General features: G+C 43.6%; 1 long non-coding RNA gene across 1 annotated transcript; it reads left to right on the forward strand.

Annotated features, from left to right (window-relative positions):
• The first annotated feature begins 2050 nt into the window (after positions 1–2050).
• LOC129383280 (uncharacterized) lies at positions 2051–6439 on the forward strand. Its single transcript, XR_008611154.1, has 3 exons — positions 2051–2233; positions 3990–4040; positions 6333–6439. It is a non-coding gene; the product is annotated as an uncharacterized lncRNA (long non-coding RNA).
• Positions 6440–22579: the final 16140 nt, after the last annotated feature.

The raw sequence follows: 22579 nt of genomic DNA on the forward strand, positions 1-22579 counted from the left end.
CGCTTCTGCTAAATCTTTCACGCAGGCAATGACGCCATAAAGTGATGCGAGCATTCACTCCGCAACTTTGTCGCCTCCAACTCACTCAGGAAGACTGTATTTCATTGATTTAAACTTTCCTTGTTTTGCTAAGATATAACAAGGTATGAAGCCAACGTACATGCCTAATTTTTTTACATATTTCCCAACGTATGCAGGCAATGCTTGCGAAAATAATAGGAAGTTGGTATAGTCGCGAAAAAAAAAACATAACCTATTTAATATAGCCTTGAGCCTTCAGATTCAGTTTTCATCTGCAAACCAAGTTAATCACATACGCGCATTTTGACATTCATTATCGAGACTTCGATGACGTAGGAAAATCGTATCGGAAGAACGTGATGTTGGGACTCAAGATCAACAGCTGTCACACCACCGCGTGGCCTTATCTAAGGCTTCTATTAATTTTGTTCCATATACACACTGAAATATCTGAGAGGGAACCTCGACGATGTGCTTCCTTGTTTATATAATCGAGAGGCACCACACTATCGAAACTTGAAGCATGCTTCCATAACTGTTCAGGTGCATCGATGTCTATATGTATGTTGTTATATATATATATATATATATATATATATATATATATATATATATATATATATATATATGTATATATATATGACGAAGATGGATAAAAATGACTAATGATTAGTACTGTCTCACTGTGTCTTTTTTGCACTTTCGCACAGGCTCAGCGCACTCTTTCTCTCTAATGGAAAAACTCACAGCATATTGAGTGTAGAACCAAAACCCTGAAATGCTGCACCATGTACCCCACATAGCTAGCGGGAAAAGGAAAAAAAAATTAGATGCAAGTGTTGCATAACTTCCCAAACCACGGTAAGATTGATTACCATCGCTTGGAGCAAGTTAGGCTGTTTCTTTCCCCTAATAACCTAAATATTCAAATTTGCGAACGTAATTTCGGAAGGAAAGTGTCAATAAGAAAATTGCACACCATCCTCAAAAATGCCCTATCGAACTTTCATCTGATCTATCTTTTTATGAGCATGGAAGACAGCCCGCAAAACACATAATGGGGACCCGGCGACCATTCGCATGCTTTCATGATTTGCGGCTTTTCTTTCAAGCTAATGGAAAAAAACTATGTAGAACGTACTCAGGAACAGAAAGCAAGAATAGAACATTTCAGGGATATGGTTTATTATTATTCCATTCCTACTTGTGCTCTGTATATTATATTTGAGCAGTTTAATATTCAACATGAAAAATCTAATTAGTTGAAATGCTAATAATGGTCGGACTTCCTGCAAGCGACGGCGAACAATATTACCTTCATTCTGTCCAGCCATATGGTAGTAGCATATTTAAATTTTGGCGCAATTTACGTGCCGCACATGGTATTTACGCGGGCCACTTCTTCTGTGGCAATAAAAGTAAAATATTCAACTGCTGCCAGCTGCTATTTTCACTTGGGCTTGTAAACTTCGTTCTAGTAAAAAAAATAAATGCAGTCACATGTTCACAGGTTAAACCTACGCGCGCTCGATATCACTTCTTAAGAAAAACGCGACGAAAAAAAGTACTATCTTTAGAGCGTTCGTTAGAAATAAGTCAAACTGCACCATGCGCTGTAAAATAGAAATATATTAACGGCAATACAATAATTTTTTTGTGTGAGAAAATAAAAAATAGTCAGAAATAAACGCAGGTGACAACCAACAATACGCAGGGTTGTAAGGGAAGCTTGCGCTGTTCAGTGGCTTCGCATGGAGCCATTTCACTCCTTCAGCCTAACAATGTGCTATGGTTCATTTTGACACACTAGAGAAACGCGAACGGTAGCGTAGCTTCTATTATGCACTATAAAGCAATTTACAAAGAAAACAGCTTCAGTCGTCGTAATAAAAAGTACGCGAAATTGGGTATGGAAGAAATGGGAAAGAAAACTTGCATTATGAAGTAGTTTTTTTGCCCGTCCTATTGTTTTTCAAATCCCTATATATGGTACTACACCAAAGCAACATTGATGTTATTGTATCCGCAATGTTGAAGGTTTTTGGGATAAGTATTACTACCTTTTTTGGCATATTTGCTTTTGTTCTTTTCACAATGGCCGGAGGATGTGAGTCCTTGGGCCTTCTTCCACATCAGAATTCGAAAATTGAGGGGAGGATGCTGAAATTCGTCAAGCGCTGCACTACTACCCATCGAACAACTACAACAAAACGTAAGTCTTAGAAAAAAAGATGTCATATTTTTAAAATAGTCAAACGTACGCACGAAAAATGTTGATACAGTGAATATACAGTCATCGGGGCTTCTTTCTGCCTAAAAATAACTCAGCCACTACGGCATCCGTTTCTTCGAAAATGTAAAAGACTCTTGGTCAGTAAATTTTATTCCAGTGAAAAGCGGACCACAAAGATGCACATTGAAAAGCGGGCCAGAGAGATGCCCTGACTTTACTGGTTCGTTTTCTCTGTAATAATATTTATTAAATAATGTTCTCGCTGTAGATTGTAGTTAGTTATAATGACCTGTCTATGAGCAGAAAATTGCCCTAGTCACGTGAATGCTGCGCGAAAAATTATCGCATTTGGGGGCACTTCTCAATATGTCTAACAGTACAGCGAGCTCAAGGAAAGCGTTCAAAGATGATGCCAAGTGTACACAATAAGGACTCACGTTGACTTTCGCTGCAGAACTTTCTTGAAAACTGTGCTAAGATGGCAAAGAAGGAACAATAGAATAGAAAATACATTGAATGCTACATGAAATAGGTTCGCTGCCGCTAATTATGCTTTCCTAGTCAGTTTACCAACACACCCAACAAATGGCAATGATGAAATAATAATTGCCGAAAGCGGTTCATAACTATGCAGCAATGCTGCTGCATATTTTCTGGAGTGGAAGCACGTTCATGAATTTACGCTCCTCAGGAAGAGGAAGATAGTGTAGGGGTTTTTGAAAGCATTTAATGAGCTGCATTACCAAGATGTTTGCAAAAACTAAACAATAACTTGATAAAAGAATTACAGTTAGTATGGGACGATGTCATTGCGTTCTTGAATGTGCATACCACGCTACTGGATATATGACGGCCGTAAAATAAGCCCTTAACAAAGGATTGATGGTATGGTAAAAAATCAAACGCTATGATTGTATTAATTTGTAAACATGCTATTTAGTGCATATGTAAATTCTAAAAGTGGTCAGAAATTTATATTTGTGAACATTTTTTTTTAAATACTGCATGTTCCGCTGCAAGAGAGTGCACCAGCAAGTACATCAAATAATTCAAGCCAGACAAAGCATGACCGGAGGTTAAAATTTCTGTCATTATATCATAAGCGGGAACACAAGCCAAACACAGTCACAAAGCAGCATCACTAGAATACATAAGTTAAGAAAATATGAATATCACAGATTCACGGGTCTCATTTGAGAGAATGCATAGAAATAATTTGATGGAAAATTGTTCACAAGCAACTTTTGGATTGACACGCACAGATCACCTCAAATTACAGAATTTCATGGAAAAAAAAACATCATTCATTTTATGAAATCCTCAAAAAGCGAAACCAGACTGACAGTCTCATCATTCCTTTGGATAACACGGAAAAAGTCCTTTTACGCCATATGCCGCGTTTTTTTATTGTGCTTGCTTGAATACCTTCTCTAACCTTATCATTAGAGTATTTATCAAAATGTTTGCAACTCTACTTACGTTGTTAATGTACTTTCATTTTTAGGCAGTGAATTGTATGGTGTTTTTTGTGGTGATATTAACCTTACCTACTATAAGAGAGTAACATAGGGACTTGTTGTTTTTCTTGCCACAGCTGTGATTAAGTCGTGGGTAATATGCACTTTGGGCACTTCAATGGCTTTCTCAATAAGGGCATCAGCACACAATCATTACAAAAGTCGTCACTGTTATTATGATATTTATGAGATTTTGCAATGTTTATTGTTTGTTTAAGGTCGAGAAAGGTTAATCTGAGGAGACAGAACACAGTGGTCGGTGAAGCCAGGTAAGGCATATTCCAGAAAACAAGGCTATAGGGCGTGCTCTTAAAGCATGATTGATTGTGCTGTCTGCTCAAATACTTATTCTAGTGATATTTTATTAGCTCCCAATGCTAGTATTATATCTTGGCAGGCGAAACCTCGCTTTGAAGCAGTTATTGTAATGGTCGACTTCGAAACATAGAATCGTTTGCTTCACCCAAGACGCGCCATCGTTTAGCCAGGAAGTGAGGCGAACGAACGTAGGCACATGCGGTGGCATGCACGAACATGATGGGACGTTCATTTAGAGTGCCGGCGGTGGTAAGAGCTTCATATTGCGGGAACAAGAAACTGAAATTGTAAAGTTTAAGAGAAAACCCACGATGGCAAAATTTCCACAAGTAAAACTGCAGGTTGCAGCAATTTATTACATAAAAATACTTTGTGACATGCAGAATTTATAGCTAAGGCAGAGCTTAGCATACGAGCATTAGAGCGTTTAGCGTGCGCTAATGAGAACGGCTAGATGAGCAAAGCAAAAGGTTTGGAAGACTGGGCGCACATGCGATTGAGTGCGATGGTAATCAAGGAGTCCTGCTCGTACAAAATTCTGAAATCAATTTAATCGCAACAAAGATAAGTGAGCAATGTTTATTTCCCTACTCGTACATCGCACGCTTCCCCTCAACAAACACTGCGCTCAGAAGAATGGCGGGCCTAGTGAACATTTATTTGTTCCTTTTTTATTCTGCCGTGCACTTATTTCATCCCTTTAAGCATGGATCTCACAAAGCTGTTCGAAGACGCTTCGAGGAGAAGCGTTAACAAGTGTGGATTTCGCGTTTACTCTAGAATTGGAAGTGTGTGCTTGTATGAGCGAGATTTCTCTCTGGATTACATCAGTGTTATGAACACATCCCCAATGTCTGACGCATGTGTGCTTTCAGATGTGTTGGAAAATTTGCCTTCTTTTGTATAGTGAAAAATAGCTAAAGACGTATAGTGCAAGTCCTTCAGGTATGCGAAATACCGCGCTGATTTCTCTGGCGTTTGTTTTGTGAACTTGAAGTTTTTGCACTGTGTTTCTAATAGGCGTCATCTTGTGGCCTGCTCTCCAAAACAACAAACACCTTTAGTATCGGCATTTTGTCCTCCTAATGCACACTTATGAAAGATATCGCCATCGCATGTATAAGTATGATTGTGTTAGAACGCCGTTATAAGATACATCCACGGAAAACACTTAAGAAAGACATCATAAATTATCGAGATCAGATTGGGTACCAAAGGATAAGCTGGTAGAGGCGTCTAAGTATTTAGAACAAATATTCGCCAGTTGCTTCAATAAATTCATAATTATTGTAATTTCATGTTAAAGACACATGCGAAAAAAAGAAATATTTCATCGAATAGTTGTGCTTCTGGATGTAAGGTAGAGCATAATCATTCAAACATTGCACAGTGTCACAGTTAGCCAAATGCCACCTATGAAAACAATCAGTTTGATGATTCATATAAACATTTAGGTTCTCTAGATGTATGTGGTTTATAGTTTGTTCGGATTAATGTATTCCAAAATTAGGATATATAATTTCTTTGGCAAACACACCAACTGCATTATAAGTACTTCGTATTCGAAGGGCTGTAAAAGCATGCGCGCCTATGCGAAGGGGATTTCTGCAACTACTAGAACCCCTCAGAGATAGTGTATTGTACGCAACTTGTCGCTGTTATCAACGAAAATATAAGTTTTTCTTGATGTATTTGGTGCGTGCTGACTATAGGTAGACGCAATCTCGGCCACATTTTTCCTCAGGAAGACGCGGAGAAGTATTCAAAATGTTAAGGCAGCTTTCAATATTACTAACAATAATAAAAAACAATTTTTAATGCCGCGGCTATAGAATTTCATTCCGTGATTTTGTGTCAGCCGTTGATAGAACGAAAAGGTACGTCAATTGTCGTAAGTAACCGCACGGGTGCGTAGGAGCTTAGCAAGAATATTTAAACTAAAAAAGATGAAGCAGCACATGCGGCAGACTCTATTACGTAAAAGGAATCAATTTATCAATATTTGACGTAATGAGCATACAAAGAATATTGTTCTGATTAATGCCATCTATGATTAAAGCAGTGATTACCGCATTAACTTGGATAAAAGATGAATAATAATAAATAGATTGTATAAACGGGAAATGCTAATACTTAGTACACATCCTTAATAGATTTGCCATCAACTTCTAGTTATTAATAACTTTATTTTGTTTTTTATATTCCTTAATGCCAGTAACCTAATATTTTAACTGGTCTTGCAGGTACCTTCACAGAATGCAGGAATGTGTTGTCCTTGTTCTAATCAATGGTGGCTTGGAACATGACGAAGAATATCAGAAGAATTAAAGATAACAGAAGAATTTAAAAATGCGCATCCATTATTTAGCATGATATTGTCTCGTGGTAGTGGCGTTAAAGAACACAGTAGCAATACTGTAAAAGACAAAACTAACTTTTATTGGGCGAGCCTGTGCGCACAAAGACAGGCTACACTTAAAGCACAACGATAGCGGCGAACACAGTCGGCGATCGTCAAAAATCTGATCAGCGGGTCAAGCGCGTCGGCTTTTATACATGAGTCATCTAATGTTCCAGAGTAATCGCTGGGACACGCGTGTCTCCCAAAATGTTCTACACCATTCGCGTCGCGCATACATGCAATCAGATTACGTAAGGTTCGGCGACAACAGACAGCGGAGCGGATAGAAGCATCGATAACATTTCACAAACTTCCGATACATGCAGGCGCGTCCCGCGCTGTGCGACAACATTTGTTAGGCGGCGAAACGTGGTCGTCCGATGAAGATAGGCAAATACATGTGTCAATATTTCTTATTGCTTAGACGCATGGTATATTTGATGTTTTCTTTCATGCGTTTTTGCACTTCACCTTGTTTGTCGATTGTACATATTTTGATAACTGTGTATTTTTGGAAACGCTGAATGTTGAAGGCGTATACCTTGTTATGCGTAAAAAGTTAGAAGTTCCAACATTTCACCGCTTAAAGTCTGTAAATATGTAGAGTTACATGTGCAACTGCCTAACTCCATGTTATATCGGTTATACACGAGGCCGCGTTATCCAAATCAAACTTCAAAGTGTGTAATACAATTCAACTCCACTGGCATGTATGAAATGCCCCTTATTGCATATTGGTAGTTATCAAGCAGAGATATTAGCAAGCTAGCAACACATACTTAGTAAACCGTGCCAATTATACTGTTAGGATCACTTCAGGTATAATAATGTTTACTGGTGAAAGAATGGCGAGAATTTTGCACCTTAATAATTTATGAAGCCAAGCTAGAATAAAAATTTTAAAAAGGCCCCTTTCAGAGAATTACGCAAACAATGAAGGCAATGCTTGCTTCCTTTTTGAAGGGTTACTTGCAAAATTTCTTGCGTGCTGGGTTCATTTTCGCACTTTCAACTAAAAAATTATAATTATATTCGCTCCATTCGGAAGCAGTAGCCTGGCCGCTATAACTTCGACACCAGCAAATACATCCTCTTTTTGAGTAATGAGGTTCTGGCTTTCTTAGTACTTTGAAACTAAGAAATCACAAAGCGGAGGCTTCAAGAGCTGTTTTTATGCTGCGTATCTTATATTGTCTCAGCAGAGCCTATTTTCGTTAGGTGAAATATCGTTTACCCTATTTCGTAAATGTGCGAAAAAGAACAATAGGCAAGAAAAAGTACCCACGTAGGAAACGCGTGAGACGCAGATGCTCTTGTAGTGGTCAACAACGTGCAATCATGAACTTATTGCTGTCCTCCTGGTGTAGCTGTCATTATCTTCATCATCGAGGCTACACCTATGACTGCAATTACTTATCACAGTTATCTTTCAGAAAAATTCCAATCAATATTGTACTTTACCAAAGCTTTATGTTGTCGTTCGTTGTGGTTGTAACTGTGCCGCTGCATCAGTTGCGACTAGTTTATTGCGATGTCAAACTACCTTTTCTCTTGTACATCCGATGGCGCACCTTTCGTATCCTTAACCAACTGGGCCCATATGTCTACGCATGTAATTTATTCCCATGTGCATAGATAACTGTACCAATATGTATTGAAAAACTCTATGGAATTTTTCCTATCACACCATTTGCCATTCGAGCCACTGACATTATTGTCGTTAGTATTGAAATTGTGTCGTGTAAGGGCTGGCACAACATGCGGACTGCATAGTAAAAAAATTCAATTCCCCAAAGGCAGTACGTCAGTAAAATACAGTACGTCACGTATAGAAATAATGATTGTATATGAACTTAGCTAACTCGATGGTAACGAATCTACACACACCGCATCATTTTCTTGAAGATTAAAATGATTCACCGCGAAATATCGTCGCGCCTATATTGACCCAAAGTGCCAGCTGCTGCACACGGCTCTGGAATACTTGTTTGCAGTGGCTCTTGCGATTGCAGAGAGCCGTACACAAACATTCGGGCCAAACGAAAAGTAGAAAGCAACGCCAGCAAGCAATATGCCACATCCATGTACCTTTCAAAATGTAGTAAAATATTTTTAAGAACGAATAAAGAATAACAAAGCATGTATATTAGACCTCTCGGCCAATTGCAAAAAAAAATTTGGTACGATGCAAGTCGCTATTGTAGCTATTGTCACGTGGTGGTGACGTTAAGAACACAGTGGCAATACTGTGAAAGGCAAAACTAGATTTTATTGGGCGAACCTGTGCCCACAAAACAGGCTACACTTATAGCACAACGAAAGCGGTGAACACAGTCGGCGATCGTCGAAAATCTGATCAGCGGGTCAAGCGCGTCGGCTTTTATACAGCAGTCGTCGAATGTTCCAAACTAATCGTTCGGACCCGCGTGCCTTCCACAAAGTTCTACACCATTCGTGTCACGCGATGAAATCAGATAACACAAGGTTCGGCGACAACAGACAGCTGAGTAGAAGCATCGATAACTTTCCAGAAACTTCGGATACATGCAGGCGCGTCCATCGCTGTGCGATTACAGTTAAGCGGCGAAACGTGGTCGCCCGATAAAGATAAGTACACGTGTCAATACCCCCCTCTTAAAAAGCATCGACCCCGATGCTGCAAAGAAACGAAGTTAATAAACCAAAGCACTCGCAGCAAAGAAAAGAACAAAAATGACGAAGTTCGTCAGCGTCCGTAAACGGGTTTAAGGCGCACCACGTGGACCACTTCAGATCGTGCGCGGTGCCGCTTTGAATGCGAAATGCCGTCTGGCACGACCTCATAGTCCAGAGCGCCAATACGTCGGATGACCTTGTAGGGTCCGAAATTGCGTCGAAGTAGTTTCTCACTGAGTCCTCGTCGGCGTATCGGGGTCCAGACCCAAACACGGTCGCCAGGCTGGTACTCGACGAAGCTTCGCCGGAGGTTGTAGTGTCGGCTGTCGGTCCTCTGCTGGCTCTTGATTCGCAGGCGGGCGAGCTGTCGGGCTTCTTCGGCGCGCTGGAGATAGCTAGCGACGTCAACATTCTCTTCGTATATTACGTGCGGCAGCATAGCGTCAAGCGTCGTCGTTGGGTTCCTGCCGTAGACCAGCTTGAACGGCGTGATCTGTGTTGTTTCTTGCACCGCCGTGTTGTACGCAAAGGTTACGTGCGGCAGGACCGCGTCCCACGTCTTGTGTTCGACGTCGACGTACATTGCTAGCATGTCGGCGAGGGTCTTGTTCAGGCGCTCCGTGAGACCATTCGTCTGCGGATGGTAGGCAGTTGTCCTCCTGTGGCTTGTCTGGCTGTACTGATGAATGGCTTGGGTGAGCTCTGCTGTAAAAGCCGTTCCTCTGTCGGTGATGAGGACTTCTGGGGCACCATGTCACAGCAGGATGTTCTCGACGAAAAATTTCGCCACTTCGGCTGCGCTGCCTTTTGGTAGAGCTTTAGTTTCAGCAAAGCGGGTGAGATAGTCCGTCGCCACGACGATCCACTTTTTCCCGGATGTTGACACCGGAAACGGCCCCAACAAATCCATCCCAATCTGCTGGAATGGTCGGCGAGGAGGTTCGATCGGCTGTAGTAATCCTGCTGGCCTTGTCGGTCGTGTCTTGCGTCGTTGATAATCTCGGCATGTCTTGACGTAACGGGCGACGTCGGCGGTCAGACGCGGCCAGTAATACCTTTCCTGTATTCTCGACAGCGTCCGGGAGAATCCGAGGTGCCCAGCGGTTGGATCGTCGTGTAGGGCGTGCAGTATCTACGGACGCAGCGCTGACGGTACAACAAGAAGGTAGCTGGCGCGGACTGGCGAGAAGTTCTTCACGAGTAGGTTGTTTTGAAGCGTGAACGAAGATAATCCACGCTTAAATGCCCTAGGGACAACGTCGGTGTGCCCTTCCAAATACTCGACTAGGGCTTTTAGCTCCGGGTCCCGTCGTTGTTGTTCGGCGAAGTCTTCCGCGCTTATTATGCCAAGGAAGGCGTCGTCATCCTCGTCATCTTGCGGCGGTGGGTCAATGGGGGCGCGTGATAGGCAATCGGCATCTGAGTGTTTTCTTCCGGACGTGTATGTTACAGTGATGTCGTATTCTTGTAGTCTGAGGCTCCACCGCGCCAGCCGTCCTGAAGGGTCCTTTAAGTTAGCTAGCCAACACAACGCGTGATGGTCGCTGACCACTTTGAATGGCCTGCCATAGAGGTAAGGGCGAAATTTCGCTGTAGCCCAAACGATGGAGAGGCATTCCTTTTCGGTTGTAGAATAATTGCCTTCTGCTTTTGACAACGACCGGCTAGCGTAAACTATCACGTGTTCATGTCCATCTTTTCTCTGTACTAGGACGGCACCGAGGCCTAGGCAACTGGCGTCAGTGTGTATTTCGGTATCGGCGTGCTCGTCGAAGTGCGCAAGTACGGGCGGCGACTGCATGCTTCGTTTGAGTTCTTGAAATGCGTCAGCCTGCGGCGTTTGCCACTTGAACTCGACGTCACATTTAGTTAGCTTTGTCAGCGGCTCAGCGATGCGTGAAAAGTCCTTGACAAAGCGCCTATAGTAGGCACACATGCCAAGGAATCTGCGCACTGCCTTCTTGTCGGTTGGCTGCGGGAACTTTGCGATGGCAGCTGTCTTCTGTGGGTCGGGGCGTACTCCTGATTTGCTGATCACGTGGCCTAGGAACAAAAGCTCATCGTAAGCGAAACGGCACTTTTCCGGCTTCAGAGTGAGCCCTGATGACTTGATGGCTTCTAACACTGTCGCAAGCCGCCTAAGGTGATCGTCGAAATTTCCGGCGAAGACAACGACGTCATCCAGGTAAACAAGGCACGTCTGCCACTTCAGTCCGGCTAACACTGGGTCCATGACGCGCTGAAACGTTGCAGGCGCCGAGCACAGTCCGAATGGCATGACCTTGAACTCGTAGAGGCCGTCTGGCGTGACGAAGGCAGTCTTTTCGCGATCTCTCTCGTCGACTTCTATTTGCCAGTAGCCAGACTTGAGGTCCATCGACGAGAAGTATTTAGCGTTGCAGAGCCGATCCAATGCGTCGTCTATCCGTGGAAGGGGGTACACATCCTTCTTCGTGATCTTGTTCAGTCGACGATAATCGACGCAGAAGCGTAGGGTTCCATCCTTTTTCTTTACCAGGACTACAGGAAAGGCCCACGGGCTTTTCGACGGCTGGATGATGTCGTCGCGCAGCATTTCGTCGACCACCCCCGCCGCCAGCACGCCCACCCGTCGCCCAGCGCAGCTACCCGAGGAAGACAGACGTATGGCGCGCTCCTGACCACCGCCCGCTGTGCTACCACTGCGGAGAAGCGGGTCACGTCTACCGACGATGTCCATACCGGGAGATGGGACTGCGAGGTTTCGCCGTCAACGCTCCGCGCCCGCAGCAAGGTGAACGCCCTCACGATATCGCTGACTACCTCGCGGCTACTCAACGGAGCTCTCGACGATCGTCGCGTTCGCAATCACCAGGCCGCTACGTGTCGCCGCAGCGCCGACCATTCACAGCCCGGGGCCGGTCAGCGAGCCCATATCCGGAAAACTAAAAGCAGCAACCGATGGAGGTGCGGTTGCTGTCCGTCGAACTGACGAAGACCCTCCGCCGCCGACGAAGACGCCGAAGAAACTACCTCGACAACATAACGACACGCCGCCGTCCCGTCGAAGTCTGGAAAGAAAGAATGCGACGACGAAAGACGACCTGACGACGTCACATACCAGCCACAGGTCAACGCGACGCAGCCGTGATCCGACGCCAAGACCTAACTGCAACGCCAGAGAAAGAACCACCGACCTCGAGGTGCTTCTGGACGGCCACGCAGTTACTGCCTTAGTGGACACAGGGGCTGATTACTCCGTAATGAGTGGACACATCGCCGCCCAGTTGAAGAAAGTTAAGACCGCATGGGAAGGCCCTCAAATTCGGACCGCTGGACGACACCTCATCACGCCGACTGGAATCTGCACGGCAAGAATTACCGTTCATGACCGGACTTACCCCGCACCTCCACCAGATGTCACGTGGTGGTGACGTTAAGAACACAGTGGCAATACTGTGAAAGGCAAAACTAGATTTTATTGGGCGAACCTGTGCCCACAAAACAGGCTACACTTATAGCACAACGAAAGCGGCGAACACAGTCGGCGATCGTCGAAAATCTGATCAGCGGGTCAAGCGCGTCGGCTTTTATACAGCAGTCGTCGAATGTTCCAAACTAATCGTTCGGACCCGCGTGCCTTCCACAAAGTTCTACACCATTCGTGTCACGCGATGAAATCAGATAACACAAGGTTCGGCGACAACAGACAGCTGAGTAGAAGCATCGATAACTTTCCAGAAACTTCGGATACATGCAGGCGCGTCCGTCGCTGTGGGATTACAGTTGTTAAGCGGCGAAACGTGGTCCCCCGATAAAGATAAGTACACGTGTCACTATAGTGATCACTATAACTTGAAATTGTCATGCGATATTGACCGCTTACTTCAACGACGCCCTATGGGGGCTAAATTTGTGCCAGCTATCAATATAAAGATATCCACAGTGTCCAATTGAGGTCAATATCCAAGAACAGCCCTGCTTTATTACGTTCTAAAAGGATCTGTATACTGCGGCAAATAACTTGTCATTATATAGGTCAGTGGTTGTACAAATACAGTAAACAACATGCGAACAAGGGTTTGAATGGTCTAATCTCTGTTGAACATATTTCTCCAATTCCAATAAACATCTAAAAAATATGGGCACGCAGCAAAACTTATTAATGCGATAGAAATTATGTGGACATTACAGGTGCATTTCTGCCGTCGCCGTCTGGTTCCGTATAAATCCACGGGCGATAAAATCCTCGTCGCGCCACCGTATGCTGTATTACGAGTGAAAGCTTGGGAGAGTGCAACCCGGCGATCGCGGCTCAATATCGCGCACACGAAGGGGGAAAGTGGGGAGGAAGCGTGCCGTCTTCTGTCACAGGCAAGGGACCAGGGGGCGGGTAGAGAAAGGGGGCGCGTTCTACTCCTGCCCAACCAGGACACTGTATCTTGAAAGCTATCTGTGACTCGGACGGTGTCCGCGGCGCGCTGTGTTGTCGTGCGGCTTAGCCCACCTTGATGCGAGACGCAGATCGAAGGTCAATTCGCTCGCTGGTGCTGCCACACTTCCTAACTCCAGCGTTTTGACATCGAGCTTCCGCAATCATCGAGTGACAAGAGTTCATGCTTGCTTGTTCATGATAGCCTGCTTATTATATTTAGTAAATATAGCTATGTGCACAAGTTATTACGACCGGTAAAACTAATATGCCTTCTTCGTACAGCTGTCCTCTGTTTTTTCCGATCGATGCTTCACCTTTTTCGGTGAAACAGAGACTTATTTCACTTGTTCTATTTATCCGCTTTACTGTTGTCGACAAACGAGCCCCTACTGGTGCCCGGGGTTTCACAGCAGAATCAAAGGAACCTCCGTCATTAGGTGTGTCGTCAAGTTAAATGTACCAACTCAAACATATCTAACCGCTAGATTGAGTTCAACTTTCTGGTCGAAAAGAATAAAGGAAATTCTAGGCAGACTGCATCGATATATGAGCGTTTTTGTTGAATTAATAGATAAGGAACTTACCCAAGTATTATCGAGATTCCTTGTCGTCTAAGCAGCTTCAGCTGCCTTAGTATACATGTGTCTTTTCTTGCCCTCTGCGGAGCGCTGTGTCAAGATTAACTGCAAGGGTGCTGCGACGATTTCAGCACCGGAATGTAAAAGAAAGACGAGCTAGAACGACCAGCACCAACACCAACTAGCATCTGAGAGTTGCTATCGCCTAGCTCATGTATTTATTCAGGATCTTGTGCCCTCTCTCTCTCTCTCTCATTCTTTTACTGCATCATCCTCTCAGTGTAGGGTAACAAAAGGGTGTGACTGGCTAAGCCTACGCTGTTGCGCCTTCTGTCGGCGTCCTTCGTGTCGTCCACAGGCGTGTCGGACTTCCTTGCCACAATATATATATATAAAGCGCAAGGCAGCGTGGTTGATAAGGTAACGACCAATTCGCCAACTCTTTCAAAAGGCATGTCCATTTTAGTTTCATTGCTGCTAGCGCACAGTAGTATGGAGCGGCCGCCATGCTCAGGGAGCACAACAACCAATGTGCTTTGAAGTAAAATTTCCGGTTTCATAACTGTTTCCATATATATATATATATATATATATATATATATGCGTGTGTCAGTGTGTGTGTGTGATGGTGATATATAAGGCTGATTTTGAGGGTGTGACAGTGCATAATAACTGTGGCACACTGTTCGATGACATTAGCATATACATACCCTATTTTGTGCGTTCTGTTTAATATTACTGGGCACGCTAGGTACACAACAAGCCGTATGTTTGATAGTCTGTGAATAAGTAGGTTCACGTGACTCCTATTAGCATTACCTGTTTTTTGCTGTCTGTTCACCATTTTCCAAGTTTGTCATTTTAAATAAATGCTGCCTTCACATAACTTATCGGCCCCATTTACCATTTGCTTAGTTCAGTCGACAGTCTTGAAAGCCAAATATGTCCAAGGTTCATGTTGCAGTTTTGCTTAGACATACAACCCTTGGCTGCAAGTGGATGGCGGAAATTGCATAGCTTACAGGTATCAGAGCGGTAAATCGTGCGTCCACAGGGCATCGTTCTTTCGAAGCATGACTCGAAGAACTGAAATGCAAAGCTGGAAATTCGCACTGACGTCATTTTTTTATACATTTCGTGGGCTTTGTTTACAGCCTCTGAACACGCTCTTTAGCTTTTCATATATGACCTAGGCTCTACAGAATATATTTGAAACTGTAAGCGTAATTAACTTGTGGTGTAATTTAACCTAAAATACAGTTTGGTTAAATCAAGACGGCTGCACACAATATGCTGTTTGTCTATTTCGTCTAACCAATACCACTCTATAGTTTATATGTGGTCGGTGTTGCGCAAAACATCAAGCATAAATCCCTATATGCAATCATATGAGCAGCCGTGAGCACCGTACGCAGATGCTGCTAGTATGTGCCAGTATAAATCTTCACATTACCTCACGACAAACCAGGGCTTGATGGTGTAGGTCCGCCGTCAAGGCCCACGCGGTGCGTCTGCAATTTCTAGTTACTTTTTGTGAAAAATATGTTTCCGCACTTTAATTACGGCTATTTTAGGTATCGCTCGATAGTTGCCGCCACCGTGCTGGTATGATTGCGCACATATCAACTAAATGTGCGTGTCGACGCCAGGGTGCCGATGCCTCCGCGTGCAGCTTTGCAATGATTCATGCAACAGCTATGTAAGAGATGCAATAACGTGCACTGAACGTACACAAACAAATAAAATTCCCTGCAGACTGCGCCTCTTCATTCTCCTTTTCTGTTCATAAAGAACCGAAGCTTTCTGGGCCATTTCCACCGACTTTTGCGCTGCTGCTTTCTTGCACTCCTCATCGAGAGTTGGTTCAGAGCATGTATGTACAAGGCAGCACGTGGCAGAGAGAAGGTCAGTTGGGCCTTTTAATTGCATGGTATGTGCAACATGCCCTCTGGAGCTCCCTGGCTATCGCCACGTCAGCGTCTTCCAAGCTGTGTTCATCACTGACACCCCTCAAAAGCATTACAGAATCTCTTTACAAATAAATGTTTTCTCTCTCGCTCGCTCTGTCCCTTAATTCTTCATTACTTTTTTACAAGTGTGCAGATAGTGTATCTTAATTCCTATTTTGACTTCTGGGAGGATTAAGTCTACTGGATTAACAACTGCTTACATGTGTACATCGTTCTCTGTTTTGGTCATTTCTACTTTTTGCAAGAACTGACAGGCGTGCCCCTACCCGCTCCATGACAATCACCACTGCTAAGCAGACCCTTCCTGCCTTTATTTTAACACTTTGGCTTCACGTGACCTAATTTTTTGAAGCAGCCGCTTCCCCTGTGAGGGTACGGGCCAGTGAGCTACGCACAAAAGAAACTCTGCGAAGGAAAACATTTGCTACACTGATGACAAGCACCTTTGTTGAAATGTCGGCTACAGCAACATCTCTTATTCAAACGATGTTGGTCTACGTACATATTTTTCTAACAAAGAAGTTACTACTTATTTCTGTTCTGTGATTATCCTTGTTTTCCGCTTTCTTTAGGATGGCAATTCACGAATACTATTTGTTTCTCCTAACAGCAGCAAGTTTATTCTTGCAAGGCATTCTGGGTCAAGAACAAATTTCACCAGCAAGAAGTGCACGACAAGTGGTTAAAGATAATAACGTTGCCTCTGTGATATAAAGATCTTTAAGACCAAAACGTTGCACCTTTTCGTATATATGCTATGCAATTTATTCATATCCCAAAGGCAAAGTGGTTTATGTTTTCAGCTATGTCATGGTGTTGGCAAAGCAATTTTCTCAATGGTGACCTGCTACTTTGGCTATGAGCTGCCTTCATGAAATTTGCATTAAAGGGTATGTACTACCGTGGACAAGAGTACCCTGGAAGTCTGAGCGTCGAGAAAATTGCATCTCTGCGCTCAAGACCGCTGCAACGCAGATGTAAGCACGACGGCTGATCCCAGCAGTCATCGTAGCGATAAAATTCGGTCAACGCCCGTCTGTCCCAGGAAATATTGTACCCGATGGTACATTCACCAAATAATGAATGTGCTCTTTAAGAAGAAATACGGGAAGCACCTGTACTTTAAAGGATATAGTACAGATTCAGCACCAGAGTATTTCGTTCTCTGAATACGGGAAGCACCTGTATTTTAACGGTTATAGAACAGACTCAGCTTAGAGTGTGTTCCGTTTTCTGAATACGAGGAGGTTGTGTAAGCAATTTTATACGTTTTATATGGCAATCATTAGAAAAAGCGGCACGTACCCAGTAACCATAATTGGTGACGCAACTTTGCGTCGCAGTAGTTTAAGAAATAGCGGCGCATAATCCATTGGGCCATAACCTGTGACCCAGGTTCGCGTCAAAGCTGATCATTGAAGCGCAGGTCATGCCAAAGGGCACACACACAGTCACCCAGGTTAGCGGACGATTGATACCGAGCCATCTTAATTCGATCATCACGACGCTTTACACGCTGAACCATGGACTCTCCAGTCGCCCAACTTCGGTGCCGACACAAATACATAAAGAGACCGCAAGCTGGATAAAGTCTCTAAAGAATGCAAATTATAATATCAACGCAGCAAGCAACAAGTTACACGATTAATTATTAGTCCTTAGGACGGCTAAAAAAATCAGGATGCTCTAATTTTGTTATTGGTAACCGATGGAGCCATATGTGAATAACTTCGGAAATAACTACAAAGACTCCGCAGCTGTGTTGCTTCTCCACAAGAAAAGTAGAAAATTCTTTGTCCAGAGGGGCTCAGGCATGGAGAAAAAGTATTCCAGCTTCTGGATTGGCAAGGCTTAGGGCTGAGTATCAACGGCGAATATAAAATAACCTTCGGTTTGCAGATGGCATTGTACTTTTCAACAACACTGCAGATGAATCGCCACCAGTGGTTGAGGACCATAACCGAGAAATTGTATTAGTAAGGTTCAGGATAATAAGCAGAAGAGGACAAATATTAGACAGCCTTGCAAGGTAACAACTCATTATCACCAGTTATTCTCGAGAATCTGTGCAAGAGTACGTTTATCTAGGTGAGTTAGTTACAGGGGAACCTGATCATGAGAAGGACATTTACACAAGAATAAGAATAGGTTGCAATCTATACAGCAAGCCTTAACAAATCCTGTCTCGAAGCTTACCACTGTCGTTGAAAAATAAATTCTACTGTTATTGCATTCTAGCGGTGCTAACATAAGGGGCAGTAACTAATAGGTTAAGAAAGAAGCTTGAGAACAAGTTAAGAACCGTACAAAAAGCGTTGGGACGAAAAATTTTAGGTGTAACGTTAAGTGACAGAAAAATAGCGGTGTGGATCAGATAATAAATGAAGACAACTGATAACTAGCTCGTCTTTAGAGAAAATATGGAGCTGGTTTGGCCTTGTAATACCAAGGGCAGATAACCCGCGGTCTATGAGAGTTACAGAAAGGGTTTCAAGGGAAGCGAAGCGCTCTCCAAGGCGCCAGAAAATTAGGTGGGTGATGAAATTAGGAAATCTGCAGGAGTAAGTTAGAACGAGCTAGAGCCAGACAGGGCAACGGGTATCACTGGAAGGGGGTCTTATTCCTACAGCGGACATACAAATGAGCTGATGATGATAAAGATGATGATTCACTAAATAAAGGTATTCTACTAAGTTCCATTTCCATGGCCCAGGTACTTGTGTCATAAAACAGTCTACAAGGCAGATTTTTTCTTTAAACCACAATATTACAACTTCGCTAACTTTAAATGACGGCTTCATTGACCCTACAACATACCAACTTTGACCCATCTTCTTTGACATTCCGTACAACACCGTCATAAGTTTGCTTGGTTAATTGGTTCTGTGAAATAATTTCGTAGAAGTTTCCCGTATAGGTTCCTTGCTGATATCCTGAACCGCCTCAAATCTACCTTACAAATTTCGAGTAAATAGAGGGACGATAGTTTATGTACGCTAAGTGAGCAGGGAAACGAACTCGTGTACTTTTGCCACTCATTTTCAGGGATAACGGCTCTCAAGGAAGAATTATTTGCATTGTATTAGCAAATTGAGGTACATTGATGGCGGCTCTGCCTATAGCGTAAATCATCGCATCCTACGGTTCTCCGTTCTTCAAGCGCATTGTTTGACACCAGTGGCGAGAGACTGGAAATGATGCTGAAGGCGACGACAGTATAACCAAAGTTTGGCAACTTGTTTTCATCATTTGTTGGTTATGTGCACGTGCGACACACCTGCATACAGCAATGATTTCTAGTTTCCCAACTGTACCCCGCACCTCCATCTATTGTAAGGGGGGTTTATTCGGCTCGTAGAGCAGCCGCGACAAACTCAGCCCCAGGCGGTAGGGCGCAGCCAGCGAAAGAACTGGGTGCGACCCATGCGATGGCAACGGGGCTTTTCAGCCTGCCGATCCTCTTCGTAACAATAGCGATTACTGGCACGCAGAACGCAGGAGAGAGCTTGCGCATTCGTGGAACGCGTGTTGAGTGCAGACATCCGAGAGCTAGCGCGACGTACCGTCGCGGCGATGCCCTTTCCCCTCATGCAACCGCTGCGTCGGCACAACTTCGCGTTGAAGCCAATGGTAATTTAGGAGCCGTTTCTAGTTTGTCCAAAAGGCTAATGCCAGCTTTTGCGCTCATTGTGCCATTCGGTTCCTTTGCACCAAAATGCGATCGTACGTTTGGTGGCAACAAAGTAGGACGAGCACAGACAACGGAGCAGAACAGAAACCAAAGTTACCAGTAGGCGTTCGGAAAGCTTGATGTTGGCAAGTATTTCTCTGTGTTTTTTTCTAAATATATATAGGGAAAGAAGCAGAATAAGAACAACTGTTTGGTGGCGCAACCCACCACCACATTTTAAAGGGAACTCGCGTAGTATACATCCATCCACTCATCCAACCAAGTGTGAAGTATTCGGCTTGAATGCACGATCAGCAAAAGAAGCCGCAGCATGCGGCAGCCACCTTCAACAAGAGAGACATAAAGGGGTTCGCAAAGTGGTCTTTGCTTTAAAAGCGAGCTGTCACGAATTCGCATCGAGCGAGCACTGCGAACGCCAGAAACGGAAGTAGCGGCCATATCCTCGGAAATAAAAGTAAACAATAGAAAACTTTTGCGCATGGCTTCGGGGGCTCAGGCTCTCTTGCCACCCCGATTCCCATCTATGTAGCTTTAGCCCACCATGAAGACGCATGTATACAGAAGGTCGCGCCGCAGTGAAATAACTATCTGTAAGCCCTATGCTACGGTATATAAGAAAAAACATTGCGGCCCGAGATTTGAGAGGCAATGTCATCCAATTTTGAAGCCATTTGATTATTATTTCGAAAGTTATTTCTGGGAAATGTACTTCGAGGACTTTGAATCCCGCTAGGACGTCTGGTTTCCCTACCAGCTTCGCAGTGTTTCTGAATTTATTCATGTTCTGCCAAGTGGAAGGTCGAATGTTTTCCAAGAGGTTCTGTTCTCGCCGCTCAAAACCAAACGAAGAAAGCAGGTGCCGTGCGAATGCACGAGAAAATTATTTTGAAAGTTGCCTTTTAACCATGCGTCCAACACCTACACTTTGCCTACGTTTGCAAGCAGTATCATTGGGTTGCTGGTTGTTTAGGCGGTAAATTGTGCTGCTTATTAACCTCACAGACCGCTACATGTGTAAAAGATATTACTTTTCTAATAATTTTTAACTTATAGACAGACCTGCGGAAGAAATACTAAGTGCTTGAAGACCTATTGAATGTACAGAACGTACGACAGCCACTCTGAAGGCTAACGTTATAAAAAAAAAAAAAGCCGCCAACATGTGACTTTGTAACAACTCTCATCTGAGAAAAATAGAACTGTCCGTACGGAAGATTTCATGGGCAAGGCGAGGTGTCTTTATAATTACGATCATCTCTCGCATTAGGAGTGCTGCCTTTTGCAGTAGAGTGCATTGCTAACTTGATCTACATTGGTTCCGAACAACGGTGTCATCTGAAAAGCTTTACTTTTGTTGCAGTGAGAACTATGAATATATTAAGGTTATCGGTTGTGTTAAATTTAGCGATTTCTCGAATATGTCGCTTGGGCCAGATGGAGCAAGCTGCTGTATTTGTATGAATTGTGAGGCAACTTGTAACTGTGAAAGCAGTGCAAGTGCAATTTGCGAGTTCGGAAAGTTCCACCGCTAAAAGAGGTAATTTTTACAAAGGCTTATTTTTCATCATGCTCATGACGTCCAACTATTGTGTGCAATACAGCGCTTGCGTCGAAAGGACGTGGAAGCCGTGTTCATCCACTCTTACTAAAGCACTTTGAATACAATATCACATGCATATAATTTTAAGGCGAACAACCGAAGTTTTTCTGAAATATCTCACCTAGCTCAGTTCGTAGGTCTCCGCGTCACCGAAAGAAGGTGAAGAGCAAGGTCGATGAGAAACACCATACCATGCCTATGAGCTTTCTCTATATTCATGTTGTACGTACTGTACCAGGAGTTGCGTTAGTAACGGAGGCTGATAGACTTCTCAAGGAATTCGATGTTTTAAAATATTTTTGTTCTGCATTTATTTAAAACTGCAAAAAGCTGTCTTAAGAATTCTATAAGTTTCAAAGGCACCATTACTGCAGGCAGCGATTTCAATAAATAATACAAGTTGACCAGCTGACTGAAGGTGCTCAGTACGTAGTCCAATGAAAGTGTGCATTTTGCTGATGAAATACCCCTGCCTGAATGAAAGTTCTTTGTTGGACGAGAGGCCACTGCGTCAGCGACCAAACGAGGGAGCATGCTAATAACCTAAAGAAGGACTTCCCTGCACTTCTTTCAACGCACACTAAAGCCTACCCTTTAAGCCGCGATATTATGACTCAAAGATACCGGGCACAAGTAAAGATAAAACGGCATGTGAGGTATTAGAAGCGTCTCGCACACCATAAAAAAAGTGATGTTTGTGTAAGCCAGACTTCTGTTTTGTACAGCCCGTAGCTTACTTTCTTTATATCTACCAAATGATCTTGCTAGATCTGATAATCGCCATTGGTATTGGCTGGTGCGCCTGCGTGACGGAAACATTATATACACTCTATCTCGCTGTTTTTGAACTAAAGTTGTTAGTAGCACCTGTGACGTGTGTTTGCGTCTCTTGTTTGTAATTCTACCTTCACGCCGCATTATGTCGGTAGGCTAACACCAACTAGCCGGAAAAACAACTCTTTCTTTAAGTAACATCCGGAGTTGAGACACTTTTTATATTTCATGTGACTAATACACGAAATATTTTGTTCGATATAACAGTGGTGAAGTTTTCGATTGGCGTATCGAAAAAGATAAAAAAAATAAGGGCGTTTTCCTGCAGCTAATTACCTAGCGAATGCTTTTCGGTGTAGTTCCTTTATAGCTGCATATTTCTAAGTTCTTAGGCTCCTGTTTTCGAA

The sequence above is a fragment of the Dermacentor andersoni genome, chromosome 8, assembly GCF_023375885.2.
Source record: "Dermacentor andersoni chromosome 8, qqDerAnde1_hic_scaffold, whole genome shotgun sequence".
In the NCBI taxonomy this organism is placed as follows: Eukaryota; Metazoa; Arthropoda; class Arachnida; order Ixodida; family Ixodidae; genus Dermacentor; species Dermacentor andersoni.